At 41.4% G+C, this 20,216-nt stretch overlaps 1 protein-coding gene across 15 annotated transcripts in view; it reads right to left on the reverse strand.

Annotated features, from left to right (window-relative positions):
* Positions 1-20,216, reverse strand: part of APBB2 (amyloid beta precursor protein binding family B member 2) — a 185,121-nt gene that overhangs the window by 126,240 nt on the left and 38,665 nt on the right. For 10 of the 15 annotated variants that reach the window (XM_062575478.1, XM_062575490.1, XM_062575492.1 and 7 more), the window contains exon 2: positions 5,023-5,122. The exons of 2 other annotated variants lie outside the window; for them this stretch is intronic. The gene's annotated coding sequence lies outside the window, so the exon portion shown is untranslated. Of the gene's footprint in view, positions 1-3,446; positions 3,479-5,022; positions 5,123-17,028; positions 17,093-20,216 lie in introns of those variants that run through there. 3 more of the 15 variants (XM_062575481.1, XM_062575486.1, XM_062575479.1) reach the window with 2 other exon arrangements.

Genomic DNA, 20,216 nt, shown 5'->3' on the forward strand with positions numbered 1-20,216 from the left:
CCTGCCCCAGCTTGCTGAACCAAAACACAACTGACCAGCACCACTGAGACACCAAAACAAGGCAAGGGAACGGAAATGTGAGCAGGTCCAGCTGAGACTACTCTGAACCTGCAGCAACTCTGATCCCACAGCCACCCCCTCCTGAGCAGCAGGACTACACACTCAGCACACCAAATCCATGTACATCTACAAGCCCCTTAAAAGGTACTTGGCAGCAGCAGTCTTCTGTTCTGGGAGCACAGCCCTCCCAGGGGTAAAGCAGATGGCTGGGAAGTGCTGTGCAAGCAGAGAGGATGATGCTGTCCTCTCTACTTTCATTTGTAAGTGTTTGGTCATGAGATAAAAAGCCACCTGAAGAAACACAAAGGAGCACAGAGGCACAACAGCAGATGAGGGAACCCAAGTAACACCCTACTTGCAGGCCCATCATGAGACAGTGGTCAGACCTGTCGTCCCAGTGTGAAACCCATCATGATGAGTCAAGAGGAGAGGCTCTCTGGAACACCTTACAACACTGCAGAACTTCCTAGTCCCTGTAGGATTTAGGGAAGAGCATCTTGGGATTGTAGAAGACTTACCATGGGATGTTTAGGGCATGAATCAAAAGTGGGGAGGAACAAGCATAGGAAAACAGAGGGGTAAAAAGGGACCGGTCAAGTGTAAATGTGTTGCTGTTCAGTATGCTTTTCTGGCCATACACTGCACCTGATCAGCATAGCCTCTGCTGTCATCTCCTGAAAATCTATTTCTATTTTAATGTGCCTATGTGTAAGCTTAAGCACCAACAACTGGATTCAGACTGCAGATCACAGGGACCCACATGTCTGTGGTGCCAGCAGGTGAAATGAGTCACATTCATCAGTGTGTGATCACTAGGAAATATCAAACCGTACTAGCTGGCAAGCAGAGTAAGCAGTTCAAGAGCCAAGTATCAAAGTAGCCATAAGTCTCGTCTGGATACCTGTGTCTCAGAAAAACCAAACCAAAACAACAACAACAACAGCAAAATCGTTACACCACACAAGAATTAGCTGTTAACATATTCTAAACAAAGAGGTCTTCAAATTACTTAAATCATAGAGCTGGGTTTTTCTACTCTGCCGTGAAAAAATGGTCATACATTAATGCTGCACCCCAGCAGGGAATTTCTGCTTGCAGCCTCTCTGCCCCCTCGAGGCTCTCCTCCAAGCTCATCCAAAGAGTAATCTACTGCTGGATTCAACAGCAAAAATTAGATTCATCTTTGTCTGACGTAGAGCACAAATTTGGTTGATGTCCCATTCTTTGACACACACTATAATCATCCCAATTGGAAAGACTTGGCTCACAGCACCCTACATTCTATAGAATGGAAAAATCAATTATTTCTAAAAGAACCACAAAGCTGAGGTCCTCTCTTCCTATTAGTGTAAGACACTGCAGTATTAAATGTGCAGTGCAACAGGCTGCAAGATGTTCTTCAAGAGCAATAAAGCGTGTTGTCCCCTTGTTGCTGTAAGCAACTGCACAACTTTTTCAATAAGTGATATGAGTGTGCAAAATTTTCTAATAGAAGACTCTGCAAATCTGTATACCCTTTTAATGGCCTCTTGGATACACTGCACTGCAACTTACCTGGAAATGTTATACCCACTCACTAATAAAGCATTTACATTTAGAGTTCAGTTACAGGCTAAGAAATATTAGTGCCTATAATGGACCAGAATTTGGGAGAAGTTAATACAGCTTTTTACGAGTTCTGTAGGAGGGATGGGGAGCATTTTACAACCCTAGCTGGCTTTTACATTTAAAGTCTAGGTTTTTAGGCACTCACTACTCAGCATGACAAGTGATACAGTGAAACTTCAGTGGACTGAACACAGCACAGTAATAGTTAAGATATGGAATTGCCATATATTTAGAAATCAGATAATTAGTACTACAGATTGTGGCCACATTAGGATTTCAGACTTTTTTGGAATTGTATTTTTTTCAGTCATCCAGCTGCAAAGGAGAAGTAGAATTGGGACTATAAAGCATCCTTTCTCTAGGAGATAAAAGAAAGTCCAGACCTGAATGTTCATCACTTGACTCCCAGTGCAGTACTCTGTCCCCTAAACTAATGCTTCTTAACATAAGAGGCATATCTCATTCAGAACAGGAAACGAAACACTAACACCCCCAACCTGCAGGTCTGCCCCACAACCTGGTACCTAAGATGATGAGTAGTAAAGAATGCCAAACTAACTCAAGCGACCTTAGAGCTACTTCTCAGTGTAAACTATCTTTAGGAACTCTTCAGAATTAAAAAGTAGCACATGCATACTCTGGCAACATAGAGTAACCAAACTGTAACTTTGAACATGGAAATGGGTTTGCAAGACAGAGGTGTAATTGAATTTTTGTGCTTGTGATGGGCACAAGGATGGAGAAGCTACCAGATCAATCATGCCCAAGAATTTCCCTGGAGGTGGGGATGAGCGGAGAAAGCAAGGAGGAGGGACAGACCAGCAAGCTCTGTGATGGCAAGAGAACAGCTCCTCACACTTAGCACCTAAACTCCCATGCAGCTCTAGCTTCTTCGACAACTGATTTAAGAGTTGCTCCAAAGTAATCGAAGCTACAGCACAGATCAACCTTTACGAGTCACAGAAATAAAACTAGTTCCATGAGATTTCCCATGCTAGTATAAAAGAGGTTCTGGACCAATGAGTTTAAAGCCTCAGTACTGCTGACAGCCCCCAAAAGAAAAACCTTTTCCAACCTAATAAATGTTTACCCAGTGAAGTCAGGAAAAGACCTGTTTTTTACCCTACAGCATCCGTATTCTTAAGAGAAGCTGCAGCCATCATCAGCTCCACTATGAGCGTGCTGCCCATGCATCATGTCTTCAAGGCTGCAGTCTCCAGGACAGCAGCATGTTGAAAGGTCAGACACAGGCCTGCCACACTTCTCTGCACTCTGATCCAAAGGCAGAAAGGCTGGAATTAGGTATGACCCTGCCTCCCCCCTGCCTTTTTTCCTGCCTCCCCCTCCTCATTTCAAAGTCTCCCTGAAGAAGCTTCACATCTCACTAAAGGACTCTTAAAAGTACTGACAGAAAGTCAGGCTGTTGAATTCACATCAACTCCATTACCTCCAAAACCAAAAGGTTAGTAATCTGTTCTGTTTTGTTCTTTGAATAGCTAGGATCTGGCAAGTCATATCCGCTCTGAGTAGTCAGCGTGAGGACTTTCAGCTGCATTAAGTAATGAGTGAAGCACTACTTGCCTCAGCTTGACATCAAACCAGTCTACTGTGAGAAGTACATAATGTTGATTAAAGATTAGCAGAGGGTGTCACAGAGCTGCCTGCAAGATACCTAGCAAACACCTAAAGCAGGCAAATGGCTGCCCCAACGCCGTGACAGAGTGCCTCCCGACAGTCACAGCTGAGGTTGGCCAAGCATCACACAGCGAGCAGCTCACCTCAGGATGCTCCAGTGCCTGGTGAAACTGCACACAGCTGCAGAGAGGGGCAAGAAGAGTTTAGATGGCTGGTCCTACTGAGGTGAAGCTTCTCGAATGGAGAGCCTCTCTCCCAGAGAGCCTTCTAGGGAAGAGATCAGACGCTTACCTAAGGGAAGTTAGGTTATCAATACATAAGGCAGCTCAGGACAGTCTGAGGCCTTACAGGTTTTCTAGCCACAGGGAAAGGACCAGGGATGGGGAAATTATATTAAAAAAAAAATGCCCGGAGAATAAGCTAGTGCATGAATGATGCAACTGAGTAATGATTTGAATGGCAACTGTATATGTTCCTGAGTTTCTAGGTAAAAACTGAGTGTCAGTCAGATATGTATAGACATCTTTGTAGAAAACAACTTGGAAAACAAAAGCCGCATCATTAGCCTGGCCTCTGTGTACTACAGAACATTAAGTCTACTTCATTAACATACATGAAAAATCACAAAGACTGGATCACAACTGAGACTAAATGCTCAACCTTACCAAAGCCCTTAAGAGCTTTCTCACTGTGCTAGCTAAAACTTTTGTCATAAGCAACTACACACCAATGTGAGATCAGCCTTGGCTGGAGTCCCATCATTCTCACTGTGCAAAGACGACTTCCACAAGGAATACTTTGCCTCACTGGAGAGCAACTTTATCTATTAGTTTAATAAATAAATAAATAGTGTGCAATGTTTGGAATTCTTCAGGATGTGAAATCCTTTAGTAAATACAGAATTCTTTCAAAAAGTAGCATTCAGAATGAAAGATCAATTTCTAAATCAATACGTTAACTGAGCACTAGCATTTATCCCCCACAAATAGCAAGAACTCGAGGTACACTCCGTGTCTACACAGATGGCATACATCTCAGCTTTATCAACTCAGCTCCGTCACTTGGTGCTGTAGAAAATGACACTCTTGCAAACACTGCATCTGCAAAATACAGAAGAGTGCTCCTGCGGGCTGCCTAATGCATTCCAGGAAGGTGGAAACGCAATCCTGATGGGAAAAGTCCCTCCCTCTGTCAGAACACAGTGTAGTTTCTCTGGAGGGCTCTGCTAACGCAACCAGCGTAGGATACAGACAAGCTGTCAGAGACCCTAGCCAGAGTCTCCCAGCTAACCGTAATTTCTTTTTGGGCAGACAATGTCAGATCTCTCAAAAACCTACTTTCTGAACACAAGAAGCCCTATGGCCTGCCATGCACTGGGAAGCATACCCAGCCTGTCAGTCTGCATGAGAAGAGAGGCAAAGCCGCAGTCCCCGAGGCTGCTGGTGAGCCTGCCACCGGATGGATCCCTTCACGGAGACGGCCTCAGCCAGTAACGCAAAGCGGCTGCACAGCCCGGCTGTCCTCTCAGACTCCCTCCCACTCTGTGACCCACGCAGAACCAGTTAACCTACCACCAGGAACTGCACTTCTGACAAAAAGCACACTGAAATCCAGTAAGAGCGCATCCATGCTAACGGATGTACTCATACCCCGTTCCCTCTACCACAGAGGAGGTTCCCCAGCCTCAGCAAACCCCCCAGCATGTACCAGATCACTTACTCTCCCTGTTCGGTGGTGGAAAGCCCGTACAAAAAGCACCAGGTCCTTAGCACCAGCACCCACGGCACTCTCTCAGCTCAAAGTGAAGAAGTCAGGAAGGCTGCAAAACACAAACGTATACCATGTATTAGAGCTTCTACTGTTGGAGAGCAAGTAAAGGAGGGACAAATTGAAACTACTGGTTTCCTGAAGGTCAAAGTTAACGGCACCAATGCAAACAACCATCATCTATTGCACCAGCATCAAGAGCAGAACCTAAATCAGGGAACTGGAAGAGCAGCACAAGCCACCCAAGTAATCAAAATAGCCATCCTTTGCTGGCCCCTTGAAATATGCCCCTATTAAACAACGCACTCTCAGGAGAGGTAGGAGCAGAACAGAGGTAGAGACATGTATATCCATATATTAAAATATAAGTAGAGGAAAAAGATCTTCCCAAACAGGGCAGGTGTCCTAAGCTGTCACAGGACTATGACAGCTCAAATATGTAAGGTATACGCGCTGTGAAATACTCTTTAAATTCTCTCCCCCTCTGCACTGCATTACATACCCGTGGTTTTCCCATATGTAAACATTAAATATCAGTGACAAAATACCCATATGACTTTAGAAGATAAGGATGAATCCCAATTCATGAGAAAAGCAGCAAAAAAACCTCAATAAATAGCAGACTCATAACCTAATTCAGAAAATAAATCAAAAACTTTTTTCACTTTTGTTTGCATTCTGGAGACATCAAGTCTATTATTGCAAAATCCGTATGCTGTATCACAGTCAGATCCTAACTCTTTTGCCCTCCGGTAAAATGGCAAGCAAAAGCTGTGGCTTTTAGTACTCAAAAATATATTGGAATCTTTGCCACAAGCAGTCACAGAAGCCAGGTTATCTCCCCATCAAAACATACCCCATCAGTATCAGCAGACGTGTGACTCAAACTATGGTCTAGGATTTCGTGCATTATTCAATTTTATATTTGTTCTCCCATCTGGAGATGGTAAATATCTAAGACTGAAGATCCAAATCTCATCTGCTGTACAGTTTATCAAAAAAAGCTTTTTTTTTTTTTTGTTTAAGTAAAAGCCAGACTCTTAATCAAGCCAAACTACAGTCTATTTTAAAGAGAGATCTGTTTTTTCCTGTCCTTGTTTTATTAGAAATTCAAGAACTATAAATCCTTGGAAGTACTGAGACAGAATAGATCAATTATGAGTGAGAAAAATGTTCTCTTTAAAAACAGTATTTGTCATTTGACAATATGAAAACAAACCTATAAACCAGATGAAATATAATTTTTAAGTCTAAAACTCTGAAGAAAGCAAGAAAATAAATATACTATTTTTTATGCTAATAATGGAAAGCTAGGGTTTGTTTTGTTTTTGAACGGTTGATGGAGGGAGGAAATAGAACAGCACTTGTTAGACCAGTCCTCCAACCCCATTTAGCAAGCAGAGTTTTGGCCTTCTGCAACAGGGGATCAGTACTGGGGGGGGGGGGGACAGAGGAGGAGAAAAAACACATGTTACGTTAACATTTACCTACCAGGAAAACTTCAAGAAACTAATGATTGCCTTCCATCTCTGAGCTCCACAGGTTGTATACAAACAAAACCTTCTGGGAAAAGTATTAAGCTCCAATCTTCTCCCCAGAATGGGCACACATGCTATCTTTCTTTTTCCTCTACAATTTCAAGGGGATTCTTTGCGAGATAAACGGTCACGCAGATGGATACACCTGTGCCGGGATGGCTATTTCTATGGTTAGCCCTCTTCCTATAAATGAAACGTCATTTGCTCTGGACCAGGCCCTGTGTAACTGCAAACACTGGTCAACCCAGTTTAAAAAAAATAATAAAAAAAGAAAAAAAAAAGAGTAACAACTTGAATTTTATATCTTTGGAACAAGACAAAATTTTGATCCAAACTAAGACAAGCTCAGCAACCAGTTCTGACAGGGAGCTTTTTCCTATCAGAAGACAACACTAAGGCCTGAAATGCAAAATACAGTTTTTGAAGTTAGGAATAACTAAGTCCTCCGGGAAAAAAGCAGGCCGCCCAGGTAGAAATCTCCCACTACTACCTTCAGCCTCAGCCAGCGACATTTTCGCAACATTGTTGACTTTCCAGAAGTGCCTCCCTTATGAAACAAAACTGCTTATAGCCCTTTTCCGCCCATCCAGTGTAGATAGGGGATAAAACGTGGTTAAATCACAGCTTCTGGGAGAAAGGGGAATTACACAAGAGCCATTAAAAGCACCTGTGGGAATTCTTCCTAGCAGGAGTAAAGACACATCTGACCTCAAACCCAACAAGATACTAGTAGCTGCGGCATAAATTCCTGAGACAGTGCTACTGCATGCCCAGAGTGTTACATTTTCCAGCTGAGAATATTTGTCCGTGTAGCCCTTCCCTTTCTCCATACCCTGCACTACTCATCCACCTCTCCACCCCCATTTTTAACACGTTGCCTGCAACACTTCCAAAGCTGGCAGACTCGTAAACAATCATCGAGGACTGGAGAAAGGAAGGCTTATTTATTTTATATTATTCCTGGTTACAAATCTTAACCTCCCAGATAAAACTGCAGACATCCAGCACTGCAGCAAGGTCAGTCTCCTTGACCTATGCAAATTAGAATAGTTCATTTAGGACTTCATTAAAAGCAGTAAATTAGAAGGCAGACAACAGGCAGGCAATGATATCCTCCACGGAAAATGAATTAGCAACATTGAACACCCACAGATGACAAAGTAGGAACACACTGCTACAGTTAGCTCAAAGAAACCACTGGCTGGTCCGAGCGATACGTACAGAAAGGCAGCGGAGATGCACAAGTGTGAAGGATTAACCTTACAGACGCCAGTGCGTGACATGATCTCCCGCATGTCAACTAAAGAAACAAAAAAAAAAAAAAAAAATCAAACCTAACAACAAGCACAAAACACCAGCTGGCAAAGAGGAAGTTTGGGAGCCGTCCCCACCGCCGGGATGCGGGGACGAACCTTTGCAGGCTCCTCAAAACGGAGCAAGGCTTCCACCTGACCCATGCTCCTCACTGGTTTCTCATTTCTGACCCTCAGACCAAAGCTGCTTCCTTGAGGTTAAACGAGAATCTGCTGAGATAGCAATCGCTGCAGCTTTTTCCCCCACTGCAGACTGTGCTCATGACTGGCTGCTTCTAGCCAGGAGGGAAGAAGGTTATCAGGTTTGATTTTTGTCCTCTTCAACCTCCTTGCTTTTATTAACGAGCTTTTAAGCCTAGTTTAAATAGAAAAGAGGCAGGTTTTCTGTGGCCAAGCTTAACCAGGAGTCACTCAGTACTGACACAGATTTTATGCCTCAATAATTCTTTTCTCTGAAGCACATATTACACAAACGGTATAATGTTTTGCAGCAATGAAATTTCATTTTTGTTCTTGCCTTCAAATTAGACAAAGTGTTTCCAGCAAGATCTTCAGATGTGCAGACAAATCTGTTGATTTAAACACTCTCCAATTTAAATCCGTTTAGTCTAGAAAGTGTTTCTGACAAAATAAAAGAGATCGCCCATCAGCTCCCCCCTTCCCCGGAGGGCGGCTGCTTCTCCGGTGGCCCCGATGGCCCCGGCAGACGGCAGCCAGCCTGGGCTGCAGGAGGTCGGTGCTGCGACATCTCCATGGCCAGCAACGGACCATCTCCCGCTTCCACCCCTCAGGAGCATGCTTGGTGGGAAAACAGCCTCATCTGTTAGCATTAGGGAACACTACAAGTTTTAAGGATTACATCGCTCCTCCTGTATCTTTTATAATAACGGCTACGTGCTCCCAGCACCCTGCAAAGGCGCCTGCCGCGGGGAGGAACCCGGGAGGGTGTAACAGCAGTACCGTGCGGGATGGCAGGGATACAGTTGCTCTGGGAACGATAACTATGGATTTCCTGACTTCTGTGCTCTTAAAATTAAGGCACAATTATGAACTTATGCAGGAGAACTTATGGATATTATAGATGTGCAGCATTCAGCATACAGTAAAGTTATAAAACTGATAGAGTTCTCATACCGCAGTTCCCTCCCCAGATGCACAGGTATGCTACGTTTCTGTTACCGATTTGGGAACTCTGCCTCAAATCACCTTTTAAACAGAAAGTGCAGGATCTCGCTGCATCTTTCTTAATGAAAATTTCCACTTCATCCCCCAATTTAAAAATAGAAGAATGGAAAAAGTCCAATATGTCATCAAAACTTAATAAGCACAGTACGGTCATCTATTTTAGGGATGAATTTTTCTTTCTTTCCTTCTGGACAGTATGTTATCGATTTCTAACTCAAGTCTATTACACAGCGCCCTGGTAAGTCTAACACAACTACCCTGGGAACAGCAGCTGCTACATTTTTTGTTTGGGGAATGGAGGAGAAAAGGAGCTGAGTTTTGTTTTGCCATTTCTAGGGGCCTAACTTTGGAAATAATTCAAAACAGAACAAGCAAACAGAAATGATTATTTTCTTAAAACAAGAACCCCGGCAAGCATATTAACAAGTTGCACTTCAGTTTGACACATGTGAAGGATTTTCCTGACATAATGAAGGGTAAGAGAGTCATTAAAGAGGGTGTGGGGGAGAAAGCTGCTGTCACAGCCTCAAGAATTTCTTGGCATTTTTAGTATGTACCTTTTTTTGTCTGGAAAAATACCCTGGCTTTTTTAACAGCAGTTTTTGCCAAATCCACAGAAAGTATTTACGCACTTACTGCCCTAGAGGGCTGAAAGGAAAAGAGCAACATTTAAATGGTATTTAACCTTCCCAAATCCTTGGAGCACAATTTTTGAAGGTCAGGAAGATTGTGGAGAGTAAGCCTTTCACTTTTCCCATTCTGTTTCCTTCCATTCAGAAACATTTCTTTCACAATTAGTGGCTAAAACAGTGAAACACTAACGGCACTTATTTATGAGCTGTGAAAAACGCAACAAACAAGCTTAGGATGTTAAGTCAAACAGTATTTGCAGGAGGGGGTCCCACTGTCCCACTCTTCCCCTTCCTGGTTTAAAAAAATACTCTGGGAAATGACCTTCCAATCCCTACTGCTGAGACTAATAGGCTTCTTGAAAAATATTAGGGAAGAAAACTTCCATTTCAAGCTACTCTGGATCAAGTCTGCATTTTCATTCTGGCAAGCACCACCCTCCTTCCCCCTAGGTATTTACACAGCTCTCCTCACACACCATAACTATTTCCAAATGTCAGGGCATTATTCTCATCCTCTGGCTGCAAGTTTTACCCCTATCAGAATTCAACTTCTGTATCTCAGAGCAACAAACATTTTCCAAAATCTGGTACTGGCTCCAGCTCACCTGGTCCTGCCAGGTCTCATGCAAGGAATCAAAGTGGTCTCACACTGATGTTGCTTCCACAGTTGCCCATAAATCAAATATAGCAAAACCAATTATGGAAATAAAATAGCATTAGAGCCTGGGGGAATTAATATTTCAACTGTTTAGTAAGTAAGCTTCTTATAGCTGAACCAACTACTCAAGATGAGAAGCGGTTCCAGAAACATGGTTGCTGTCCTGGTCCTCAGCCTCAACACATATATCCAACATACAAAAATAATATACTAACGGTGTTAAACCTTTATGACAGGCTCCAGTTATAATAGCAATCTCTCAGCTGTGTTCCATACCCACAGCAACACAAAGATTTTGCTATTCAAATAGCTTCTCCTGTTGCTCTAACTATAGCATCAATATGAGCCATTTATTATATTCCTCCCATTGAGTATCTGTGCTGCAATTTCATTCACTATTTACTTTAAGCTTCTTACCTAGTGCTTACTGCTACCTACCCTTTTGGCCTCATATTTCTGCAGTAAAACCACTGACTGTTTTACTGTCCACACTGCAATTCTGTCCAGGTGAACGCGTTACCTGCAGGTCTGCCACATGCCAAGTTCCTGCCCCACAACAAGGGATTAACCCTCTAAATTAAAACAGGAAATCCTGCAAGTGCAACAAGCAGAATCAAGTCATGCAGAGGCTTCAGTAGGTGGAAGGAAAAGGAGGAGAGCATAGGAACCTCCTATACATATTCCCACGTTTTCTTGAGCAGGCAGCTTGCAGTGTGGTGAACGTCCCCTGAACCGCAGAAAACTCTACTCTCCTATTTCTGTCCCTAAATCTACCCCTTTTCTCCAGTTTCCAGCACCCCAATGACCATGCCTGCTATTGCACTTGCAACTGAAAAAAACAAAAAAATAGACAAACAACTGCTGTTGCAAAACTGCCCAAGAAAACACCTCAGTTGAGGCTCACCGTTTCTGGGTTATCATGCCAAAAGCACAGCATAACGCACAAAGGGACATGCAGAGCTGAAGACCAACTCACAGAGCAGATGCAACCACTGCAACGTGTTTTCCTCCCAGTGGATGGCAACCAAGATATATTTTCCTTTTGCTCATGCTTCCTGACCCAAGCTTTAGAGCCCACAAAAGCCCAAAGCACGATCTGCTGTTACTATTTAAGTAGCAAAACAAGAGTGCCTTGAAAATGCCCAAGTGGCCGAGATAAAGAGAATGAAAAAAAAAAAGTGTAAATAAAGAAGCTTTAACTGACAGTTGAAAACAAAGCAGCCCGAAATCTCTCTCAGAGATCTTATTCTTAACAGCCCACAAAATGGGGTACCGCTCAGCCAGCTGAACCACTCTCCAAATACATGTTAGGAAGCAAAATTTGTTTTCATACAAGTATCAAATTTTAAGGGAGGACTGAAGGCCTGAAAATTCATGCTAAAGTATGTGACAGAGAGCAACCGCGAGGGCTGGAAGCAACCAAAGATGTCATCCAGATGCTGTTTGAGAGAAGCGTCCCACAGGATTCATGATTTTTGGCAGACACACAGACCAGGCTGTATCTGTCACTTAGAGAAAGACCTGTGGAGGATGAGCATTCAGGTCACACACACCTTTTCTGCAGCAACCCACAGCACTACTATTCACGTGATGAACACCCACGTCACAGCAGAAGCCAACGGCAATGAATAATGCAGGAGATGGTGTCACTCTGCCACATATCATACCCATGGGATACGGGAGCAGCATTTTAGCTTCACTTATCCTTCGCCCTCCAGGGCAGGGATATGTTTCTTTGGGTATTTTCTCTCCATCTCCTGTTCTGCACATACATTAACAGGCAAAACCCAGCAAAACACGATGACTTGTTGCAAAAGAAATAGGGACACAAACAGAAATGCAAAATATTCTCACAAGAGGATGCTAAAAATATTACCTCATCTGCTCAAACTGAAGAGCTCCACAAACTAAGCCAGAAATACCATTTTTCCAACAAGGCATCTCTTTGCTTACATTTCCTAAGAGATGTACTTTCCTACCATTGAGCTCAAAGACAACAATTTCACAGTGCATTAGCTAAACAAGGAAGAATTAAGGATGGAGCCTCACTCAGTCTTAACCTGTGGCCTTGCCTGCAGAAAGACAGGTTATTAAAAGTGCATTGCAAAATTGAAGTGAAATCTGGATTTGAGTCAGCTGCTCGCACTGATTCTGCACATCAGAATGACGTAAGTCAGAACTTTTTGCAAAGCAGCTGTTTAGCTGTATAAAGGAATTGTCTCCTCTTCATTACAAGCCTCAGTCATACCAGCTCTAGGAAAAGAAAAACCAACCAACCAACAGACTATACAACTATTTCTTTCACATTGTAAAACATTTTATGCAAACCTATGGAGGATTTGGGATATCTTATTTCCATATAGGCTTAGCAGAAACCAAGCCAGAGTCATTGTAACTATCTGACCTGTCTCATCTTCATGATCTCAAATACAACAACTTAAATAAGTTTGTTAAATAAAACAGGATGAGCAAGCGCTGGGATTATTTCCTGCTCAGAATAGCTAGTAGTTGATGGAAAAATCCTAATTTAGCCTATTCCTTTATTAATCCTCTTTGCTGACTCACCACCTAATGTTGATATTTTAAGGAAGTAAGGCAGATGAAAAATAGAGCAGCTCTGATCTCACAATTATCACCAAGGTAAAGATATTTAGATAATCCTTTTTTAGTGAAGGCTGCAGGATACTATGCTATACAGTATTTCCACCATTAATTGATCTCCCTATCAGAGGTAGGAAATCAAGCAATAACCTGACAGAAATAAAATAATGTTTTATTCATTTTCAAAAGATCAAATGTATATCTTCCTACTGTGTCAGAACATCAGCTAAGAGATTAAAACTTCTAAGCAATCCTATTTTTAGTATTAATTTCTTTTTGGTTTTGACAAATTTGAGGTCACTACTGGAAGAATTTTACTCAAGAGGAAAAAAAAGATTAAATATTGCAATAAAAAACGGAAAAAGGATGTACACATTCCACAGAATAGAAAATAAGAGCACAAACTGATACAAAATCATCAGCTACAGAAAAGTCAAGAAAACCATTACCTAAAGGATAAGTACCTCCAAGGATAACTGACTATCAGATGACAAGATATTTGTTAATTATAGACAGATGTGCTGTTTACATATTACACATTTGGGGTTTTTTTTATCTAGAGCAAATAAATTAAGAGCAATGCAAAGTATTACTTTGACTTCCAAAGAGCATTCACCAAACCTCTGCAGTAAATTGTTCAGAGCTTCCCAAAACAGTCCCATGGGCATTGAAAGTATTTTCCTCTAAATTTAGCCAAGCTCTACCATTTTACACACATGCACTTTCTTAATAGAAAAGTCATTTCAATTAAGTCACAAACAAAACATGCCGTTCAGAGATCTACATGCTGAAGGACAACCTTCAACGTCTCTGCGTTGTCTTAACATCTCTCAGTAGTCACTTATGATTCACTTACTGTTCACATATGATTACACATCCAAAAAACCACTACATGCTCTTAAGTCAGGATGTGGCAACTATTCCTAAGATGAACAAAAAAACTCCAACGTGATTTTTTTCATTTTATCTATGCAATTCTCCCCCACTCCAAAACCCCTCAAAATAAAACAAAAGAATAAACCACAAACTTGGAAATGCAGTTACTTGATCAGGAAGCTCTTTCAAAACAGACACACTTAAAATGCATTTTTATTTAACTAAATAACAACAAGAAGCCTGCAGAGTAGTTAATAACTCTATTCCTGAGCCAGAAGCATGCTCATTCAAGTTCTTCCCAAGTTCTCCATTCCAAAGGTTTTAAGAGGTTGATTTTATTAGCAAGAGTTCTTGTAAACTCACACAAAGAGTGCAGCTATGTCTTTGTTTAAGCAGAAACTTTCTGAATGAACTCCATGAACTGGAAGGAAATTGTCATATAGGACATTATAAATAACTTGATTATGCTTCAAAATTATTATATTTACACTTCACATAAAGATCAAAAATTTAGACTACCTAAGTTAATATGCTAGAACAATAGTTTTGAGTATACAGTAAAACATCCTATAAATTGCCGCAGCCACTTTCTTAAAAGCTCAGGAAATACCATGTCAGAACAGACTCGACAGTAGCAACTACCAGATGCTTCAAAAGAAAGCAACAAAAACAGCTAACAAAAATTCATCCTAATGTCCCTTTGTCCTAGTTCATTTATACCTGTAGTCATAGCCAGAAAAGATTAAAATCACCTTCTATTCCTACATTTGAAATAAATCTAGATTCCAGAAAAGCACATGGATTTTTTTTCCCCAGGTTCTCCAGTTTACACAGAACCAACCAAACTAACTAGAAATAGAGGGAGATAACCACAATAAGAATAATCTCAATCAACATTCTGCTTCCAAATTAAATCTAACACAGAATAAGGCTGAGGTTTTTCCCCTCCTCAAATAATAATAATAAAAAATCCTAAATATGCACAGCAGTGTTTTGTCTTAGTGCCTACCACTTCCCAACACGCCCAGTTGTACTGTATCAAGAATGTAAACTATGTTTAGCACTTTGCTTGGAGGAATCCTGCAGGAATTTAGGGTCAGCAATAGCCATAGGCTATAAACCTATTCAAAACAGTAAGTTAATCAACAAAGCAAAAATGTAACCTCTTCAGTAGAGATGCAGAGGCTTGATAGCTTATTAAATGAGTGCCTATAACAACTGGAAACTTGAGAGCAATTGCTGTCAGTGACAGAAATGTTCTGGAGCTTTTCTACATATTGATCCTCTCCGACTATGCTGTGACAAAGATACAGGTTTTATAAAATTAAAAATTGGAAGGAAGGCACACCACAACAAGACATGAAGCATGTAACAGCCAGAACAAGCTGAGATGCAGTACTGACGGAAAGGCCCGTGGAAACCTCCAGTAGATAACTGTAATTTAGCCACTGATTTCACAGAACTCAGATTGTCTTGCTACAACTAGAAAAAAAATTTTGAAACTCTTTTGGAGCTTAAAATCCACAAAATGTTTCAGCTTAAAAATATTTTAATTCTATATCCCACCTCTAAGAGGTCTCAGAATTTGTTAGAGTACAAGTGCTGAACAACAACTTTGAGAATAAAGTCACTGACCACAATAACATCAAAATTTAACATGGACAGTTGAAAGCATGACCACCTGAAAATCAGATCATAAAACTCTATCAGATACTTCAAAACCTAAAAGCTGTTAGAAGTTGCTAGAAAATCCTATGAGAAGGGAGCAAGTACAGCCCGAGCTGAAGTCCACAGAGCCCTAGAGGAAGATTTCCTGTTGTTACCAGTTTACTCATGTATGCACACCTAATGGCAAGAGACCCAATGGCTCTAAGAGTGCCTTTTAGAAAACATCTATATATGTCATATAAAACACACACACATATATATATATATTTATTCACATGCACATTTTAGACATGCGCAAAGTCAACCTACATTGAGTCTTCAACTTTGTTCCATAGTCAGTAATGATGGGGAAAGTTAGTACTTCTACTAAACACAATATAAACTTAAAATGTGCCATAAACTGGAAACATCTCTAATTTCACGCAGGCAGAACTGAAATGGAATAAAAAGTCCCAGGCTGAACAAGTTGAACTTTGAGTACAAACGTGCAGTGGTGACTTCAAGCTCTGGGAATTGCTCCACATGACTCCAGCTGCAGAAGTGCAAGGAAATGGGGCTGCTCCTCAGCCGCCATGGTGAAAGGCTTCGCCGAAGGGCACAGTTTTACATCTCCGCCGGCCAAGGCCAACTGTCCCTTTCGGCAGCAGCTGGCCTACAGACTGGCTCCGCAGACCCATAAAAACCGCGTGCTGACAGGACACACGGCAGCAGCCGATGCCAACTCAAGCGCAACCCTCCCCAGCCTGCCCTCCCCGCAGCTTGTCCCACCACCGCCTTCCTCCCTCTTCCGCTGCCACCCCTCTCCTCACCCTGAGCCCTGTGGGGCAGCGGCTGAAGGCAGGTTTCAAAGCCACAAGTTCTCCAGATAAAAGCCAGGCCAGGCTTATGCTTTCTGGTGGGGCAGGAATTCAATTTGTTTCTCAAGGGTTAATCTCATCACTACCCACAAGCAGCATGACTGCTTATTCACCAGTGATTCTTTTTACATTCCTTTTCAGTTACATACACATTTGTCAACTATCAAATCTTAAAAAAAAAAAAGAAAAAAAAAAGAATCCTCCATAAAAAACTGCAAGACAGATGTGTATTTAAAACGGACACTTTAATAATTCAAGTACATTCATGCTACTAGTCATCTGCCACCTTACCTTCTGGGGTGTTACTAATAATCTTTCCAATTACTCCTGTTTCTGTCTGTACTTTGAACGTTAGTAACAAGCTATCTTTAAGAGAGTTCAAAAGCTAACAGGAAACAACTCAAATTATTTCTACATTACCAAAAAAAAAAAAAAGGCACAATTAGTATAAGACAAGCAAGTATGTTTAAATCCTAATGTACAGGATTGTTTAAAAAGCCCATTTACTGCCATATAGAAACCAATGCAGACACAAGCTTTGCTACTCATTTTTTTTGCATGTTCACTGTACCAAAACAGTGGAAAATACCCAATATTATGTACATACAACACAAAAGCCCCCATACTCACTAGAAGACACAAGTATCCCTAGTTGCACCCAAGTGAAAGGTGCACTTCAGGCTTACAGAGCAAAAAGCAGCAGCAGCAGCTTCTCTTCCCAATTCCATGCAATAAATGAGTGATAAGGAACACAGAAAGAGACACAAGCAGCTGCCTCCTTTTCCTTTCAAGAGTCTCAAGGGCTTACAAAAATTCTGTAAAACCCACAAAATGTAACTGGGCTAATTCAGTGAATCCTGGCAGCCAGGGGAGGAAGCGACTGCGCTTTGTGTAAGCCAAGCAAAGATTTTTAGCATGATGTCTTAAAAGAAACAGACTCCAAGAGGGGAAATAAATGTTAACTGAGTCACCTGGCACGTTAGTGCTGTGCCAGGTGAGCCGGGCAGCAAGGCCAGGGCAGGAGCTGCTTTCGCCCGGCGCACGGGTCCTGCGCGCGGCTGTGGAAGCAGCGTCCGGGCTGAAGTCGACCTTGCCAGAACTGCATCCGTTCCCGCTTAGCGCAGAATACTTCTAATTACCGGAAACAAGGCTCGTTGTTTCTGCTGTGCACATCCCTTACGTCATGCTTTCTGCTTCTCTAAAAAGACAGACTATCAGGAAAAAAATAAATAAATAAAGCAAGCCAAAACATCTCTTCACTTTAGTAAGTTCGGGACAGATTAACACCAACACTACAACAGACAAAAAACTGGGGAAGGGATACCTTCTAAAGGATGTAAAAAGCCAAGGTTACGTTCCCGCTCTTCTCCAAGTTTGTTTGCTTTTGAAATTCCCAGAATTTCTCTGCAGTCTGCTCACAGACCGCTTACGTGCTCTCAGCAGGAGAGATTCTGGGCCGGTGCTATACTTGCACTTTCCGACTCTTTCCAGGCCTCCAGTGCCATTCAACAAATTATAAACCGACATGCCTTGGACCATGGGCTTTAATGGCAGCCTAACCAATGGAGACCACGGCATTAACCGCTTTCTTAAGGTTAAAACAATGAAGAAACAAAAACACAAGAAGCTCCAGGTCATATAGAAGGAAAAAATAGTAGAATTCACAACTCGGGACTAAATATCATGAAATCTAACTACTGTTACTTTCTTTCTCTATTACAGCTTGCCAGTTACTGCAGCTATTTTGTATTGCTGATGTAGGGGCTGCCAGCACAGTTATAGACAGGATCTCTTGCTTCAGCGTTATATCTTCTAAGACATATGGACATAGTTAAACACGTAAAACGACACAGATTTAAAATCTCCGTCGAGCAACTTTTTCAAAATTTATTCCTTGAGATTTAACCTCCACATTGTATTAAAACGGTGAGTAGCTGCTTGTAAGTACACAACGTATCAGTCTGCCTTTTCCAAACAAGTGCTGGTTGGTTTTAAACAATAATTACATAGAAAAAGTGCAACTGTCGCTTTAAAATTAAGACCAATTTTCTGACATGTGAAGTATGACTGATGGCATAGTTTGACTCAATTTACACAAAGTCTCTCTCTTCCTGATGAAGATACGAGATTCCGTACAAGTTTGGAATGACATATTGCCTTTGCATAATTGCAACAAATGCAATTCCTTCAAAGAACTGTTGAAAAAAAAACTTTTCTTCTGTATTTGTCCATTACACAAGCAAAGCCTTTCCTAAATCTTAGTAAATAAAACAATAGAAAAAAAATCTAAAAGTCACACACATCTTTTTACTGCAGACTTTCTGTGATACAGAATTTAGTACATTCAGCCCTATCTAGATACAATAGGGCCCTTTCCTGAATAAACCTCTTAATAGGTCATTCTTAAAGGTGGCAGTCAGATTTTATGCAAAAAGAAAAAGAATAAGTGATGGTGGCTGCTGGAGGTAACAGAGGAACGCTGATTACATTTGGAAAAAAAAAGACAGAAAGATATTATAGAGATTTTAAGATGAGTGAATTTATATCACTTGATAATGTTAAAAAGTCAGGTTCTTTTGCCTTAACATGTTTCTAAAGCCTTATTCTTTTCTTAAGAAGTACAGTTTAGCCAGGATTGCACTTTTCCATTATTCTGACAATAAATGAGTACGATCAACCCTCTTTTGCTGCCCAGTAGAGAAGCATCCAAGTTGGGCAGCAATAAAAAATGAAAAAAATCCAACTTGAAATTCCAACAAACCTCAGACTTCCTGAAGCTGAATCATTACCTCAGGTAAGGAAGAAAGTAAATATTTGTAACCATGCAGCTGTGTGAGTACAGACTCCCACAAATAAACATCTCTTCACAAAAAAACTCTTTGTAAATGGTATTGTCACAACTTACCTAATACTTACCAGCATCTGTATTTTTGGGTGCATCAACTGAAGCAGTCACTTAAGAGATTTCTTTAAATACTAAGCTAAAGAGGAATCATAGCTGAGGCTAAACACAGAGTAATAGCTCAGAAAGCTGGAAGATGACTTTTACCTTGTATAAGCTGTTTAAACTCTCTGTAAAAAGGCATGCAAACCATTACAGAAAACAGGAGCACCACAAATAACACCATTAGCATCTTGACAGGTGTGTTTGAACAACCTGAGACAAGCTGTAATGACTTTTGCAGATAGATTAATAATTCTTTCCCTGACACTGCTTTTAGGCTCTGACTCTCCCTCCACGTGTCCTGTGCAGACAAATCTGAGTTAGAGGTGTCCTCCTCTCCACGATCTCCTAACCAGAGGGCTACGGCAAGGCACAACAAACCGACAGAGATGCTCAAAAACCAAGTCACATGTCGCTCATCAGCAAAAAGCCTCAAAGCCAGAGAGGTCTCAGACTAACAATTCTTATGTCAAATCCCCTGCAAGCTGGGATCAATCTTCAGAAATAGAGGAAAACCTGCCAACATGAAGCAGGCAGGATCATGGAAAGGCCTACTGTCATCTACTGCTGCAACGCAGCTTGCTGCCATACTCATAATTCCTAGTTTACAGCATTAGGAGAGGCCGGTTGAAAGTTTGCAAAGCATCTCCAGGTCCACTGATGAAAGCTATTATGCAAGCATGCTTTACCATCAGCAAACATAATCTATATATGTTATTTTGTGCTCTTTCGGTCTCCTTCATTTTCAAATAAAGGAAACGTGTTTTATAACAAAAAAACTGTACGAAGATTCTTTTATATGATAAATTAAGCCCCCCCCCCTCCAGTAGGCTAGCTAATAAGAAGAAAAATCTACTATATCAATTTAATCTCT

Source organism: Rhea pennata, chromosome 4, assembly GCF_028389875.1.
Source record: "Rhea pennata isolate bPtePen1 chromosome 4, bPtePen1.pri, whole genome shotgun sequence".
Lineage (NCBI taxonomy): Eukaryota > Metazoa > Chordata > Aves > Rheiformes > Rheidae > Rhea > Rhea pennata.